The following is a 4,264-nucleotide window of genomic DNA, read 5'->3' on the forward strand; positions in this document are numbered from 1 at the left end:
GTAATTGTCTAGACGTCTACACCTTACATCCCCACATTTTGAGAAAAGGACAATGTTCTATATACCATGTCTATCTCTCTCACATCATTCAGACATCTTGAGTATGAAAAAGCAGGGAAAACAATATATCTGTGGTTTACAAGGAACCCTAGGGAATAATGCAATGAAATAACATGAAAGACGTGGATTCTTCTCCAGAATATCTTAATGTTATTACATTTGATAACAGCATCCATCTTCTGACTAAGGTGACAGTCTGACAGCATAGCTGGAGAAAATGGGAGATGTGAGGATTTCCAGTTGCAGAGCGTGATTGCAAATTTAGCCATGATAAGCTGAATCAGGGGTCATTGGTACATGGCTGGAACTAAATCCTGTACACGTGTAGTTATTCAGGACTGGATCTGTACACCCCTGCCTTAGAATAATGTAGAAGGATCCCAACATAGCTCTGTCCTCCCTCGTCTAAAAAATCTTAGCCGCTATTGACTGACTATACATTTTAAATGTTGGTGTATGTAGTCCTACTTAGAGGACCTCTGCGCCCTGTCAAGGAAAACATTGAAGGGAGTCACTGTCCCGAAGCATCTTCATCATACTACACTGTGTGTAATAGTGATTGCCCCCCTCTCTCTCCATCTCCTTCCCCCCTCTCCTCCAGGAGCGGTGTCAGGTCCCATCATGAGAAGCACATGCTGTCCGACACAAATAGAACACACTACCATGTCAGACGGGGGGAGCGAGCGCTTTCGGTCACCTCACTGTCAAATCAACGCCCCGCTCAACCAATCACTAAATCGTGTGATGCAAAACAGGAAGGGCTCAAGGCCCGGATTATGGAATCACTAGCCATCCTTTTTTTGTATTGACTCAACACAGTGATGAGGTCCTGTTATGAGAAAGTGAGACTGACAACAAGTAAATGACTATGCGAGACTGAGACACTGGCCCGCTGTAAGTCTGTGGAGAGCATCGGCTATAGTAAATGACCCAAAGAGAGGACACTAATTCACCATGGAAACAGATGTCCTTTAATTGATGATAATTTGCTTTAATAATTGTAATGTGGAACAGCCTGCAGGTACTTGCACTTATCTGTGGTGCCATGCTAATAACTGGATTACTAGATTTGCCACCCCTGGTACCAGCCATCGTGTAACACATTTACTTAATGCAGTCAGTGTTGTGGTCGACTTAGAGGAACTCATCTCAATAAAGGTGGTGACAGTGGCCTTATGACTGTTAACGGGTCCTCCTCCCACTGCTTTTATATGAGGTGGCTAGGCCAAAGGGTCCCCAGAGGCAATGCCTGATATTAATGGGCAAAGCTCATGTGTCCAGGAAATATAGAGAGCAGTGATACGGCCTGGTTTAAAACGGACAGTAATTGAATTCAGAGTGTATCCGAATGTATTCCTCCACTTTAACGAGGTACTAGAGGTGGGTGACACTGGTGGTAGACTCTGACATCTATTTTACAGAGGAGTGGGAAGACAAATAGGCCAAATGTTAGTGGTGAGACATTTACCTCCAAGTTGGTATTACTGCCAATGAATGGATCTTGGTTTATTTAATGACTAATATTAACAGCCCTACCTTTGGCACAGCCAGGCTGGCATATGCAGGAACAAATTTAACTCATTGTCCTGTGTGTTTTTGTTTGTTTGTTTGTTAGTTGTCCCTCTCTCTGTCATTTTAGCCTTTCCAGTATTTTTTACTTTTTACACATCAAGTCCCTGCTTTATTTGGTTAATTACATGTACACTTGGCAAATGCTTAAAATAAATGAGTGACAGATACAATACTACGCATGTGTTCTTGAGGACAGGTAGATTAATTATGCACAGGTAGGCCAACTGATCAGCTGAATTAATTAGATATCAACTCCCTGTTGTCTGTCAGTATCTGTTATACAGTGCATTCAGAAAGTATTCAAACCCCTTGACTTATTTCACAGTTTGTTACGTTACAGCCTTATTCTAAAGTGGATTAAATTGGTTACACACAATACCCCATGATGACAAAGCAAAAACAGGTTTTTAGAATTTATTGCAAATTTAAAAAATAAACAATAAATTAAATATCACATTTACATAAGTATTCAAACCCTTTACTCAGTACTTTGTTGAAGCACCTTTAGCAGCGATTACAGCCTCGAGTATTCTTGGGCACACCTGTATTTGTTTGGCACACCTGTATTTGGGGAGTTTCTCCCGTTCTTCTCTGTAGATCCTCTCAAGCTCTGTCAGGTTGGATGGGGAGCGTCGCTGCACAGCTATTTTCAGGTCTCTCCAGAGATGTTCGATCGGGTTTCAGTCTGGGCTCTACCTAGGCCGCTCAAGGACATTCAGAGACTTATCCCGAAGCCACTCCTGCATTGTCTTGGCTGTGTGCTTAGGATCGTTGTCCTATCAGTAGGTGAACCTTTGCCCCAGTCTGAGGTCCTGAGAACAGGTTTTCATCAAGGATCTCTCTGTACTTTGCTCCATTCATCGTTCCCTCTATCCTGACTAGTCTCCCAGTCCCTAATGCTGAAAAACATCCCCATAGCATGATGCTGCCACCACATAGGGATGGTGCCATTCTTCCTCCAGATGTGATGCTTGGCATTCAGGCCAAAGAGTTCAATCTTGGTTTCATCAGACTAGAGAATATTGTTTCTCATGGTCTGAGAGTCCTTTAGGTGCCTTTTGGCAAACTCCAAGCAGGCTGTCATGTGCCTTTTACTGAGGAGTGGCTTCCGTCTGGCCACTCTATCATAAAGGCCTGATTGGTGGAGTGCTGCAGAGATGGTTGTCCATCTGGATGGTTCTCCCCTCTCCACAGAGGAACTCTGGAGCTCTGTCAGAGTGACCATCGGTTTCTTGGTCACCTCCCTGACCAAGGCCCTTCTCCCCCGATTTCTCAGTTTGGCCAGGCGGCTAGCTCTAGGAAGAGTTTTGGTGGTTCCAAACTTCTTCCATTTAAGAATGAAGGAAGCCACTGTGTTCTTGGGGACCTTAAATGCTGCAGATATTTTTTGGTACCCTTCCCCAGATCTGTGCCTCAACATAATCCTGTCTCGGAGCTCTACGCACAATTCCTTCATGGCTTGGTTTTTGCTCTGACATGCACTGTCAACTGTGGGACCTTTGTATAGACAGGTGTGTGCCTTTCCAAATCATGTCCAATCAATTGAATTTACCACAGGTGGACTCCAATCAAGTTGTAGAAACATCTCAAGGATGATCAATGGAAACAGAGACGTGTTTCTTTGATTTTCCCAGGGGATTGGTGGAGATCTCCAGTGATTCTAATAATGATAATAAGGATGTGAATAAAGTGTAGCTTGATGATATGAATAGGGTGAAATGCAGGTGGAGTGGGTGTGCTAACGATGGAGTTATCCCCATCTCACTCCTGCTATGTGTGACAGGTTGAGATCATTCCTCTTTTACTACAAAGAAGAGCATCACTGTCTTCTATTACATGTTATATACAGCGATACACCATCCCATCTGGTTTGCGAAAGAAAAAAAAATCAACAGGACAATGACCCAAAACACACGCCCAGGCTGTGTAAGGGCTATTTGACCAAGAAGGAGAGTGATGGAGTGCTGCATCAGATGACCTGACCTCCACAATCACCCAACCTCAACCCAATTGAGATGGTTTGGAATGAGTTGGACTGCAGTGTGAAGGAAAAGCAGCCAACAAGTGCTCAGCATATGTGGGAACTCCTTCAAGACTGTTGGAAAAGCATTCCTCATGAAGCTGGTTGAGAGAATGGCAAGAGTGTGCAAAGCTGTCATCAAGCAAAGGGTGGCTACTTTGAAGAATCTCAAATATAAAATATATTTTGATTTGTTTAACACTTTTTTGGTTATAACATGATTCCATATGTGTTATTTCATAGTTTTTATGTCTTCTACAATGTAGAAAATAGTTTTTTTTAAATAAATCCTGGAATAATTAAGTGTGTCCAAACTTTCGACTGGTACTGTATGTGTGGCTGCACATATCCTTCACATGTGAATCTACGGCTCAAAATGTGGGTTACTAGTTTGTTTTTTAAAAGATTTTCCCCCAAAATAGACATTTATCTATTGCTGGTCTTCCTCTTTTCATCATTGTTCTGTGACTCCTGTTCAGCCAGCCCAGAGTGGCTTCAGTCAGGCCTGTTTTCTGCCTCACAGCGGTGGGCAGTGGACTACTAATAATCTGATTTAGTCCTGGGACACTGAGTGTCTGATCTGGGTACGCATTCGCAGAGACTCGTTTGACT

This window comes from Salvelinus namaycush, chromosome 7 (assembly GCF_016432855.1).
Source record: "Salvelinus namaycush isolate Seneca chromosome 7, SaNama_1.0, whole genome shotgun sequence".
Lineage (NCBI taxonomy): Eukaryota > Metazoa > Chordata > Actinopteri > Salmoniformes > Salmonidae > Salvelinus > Salvelinus namaycush.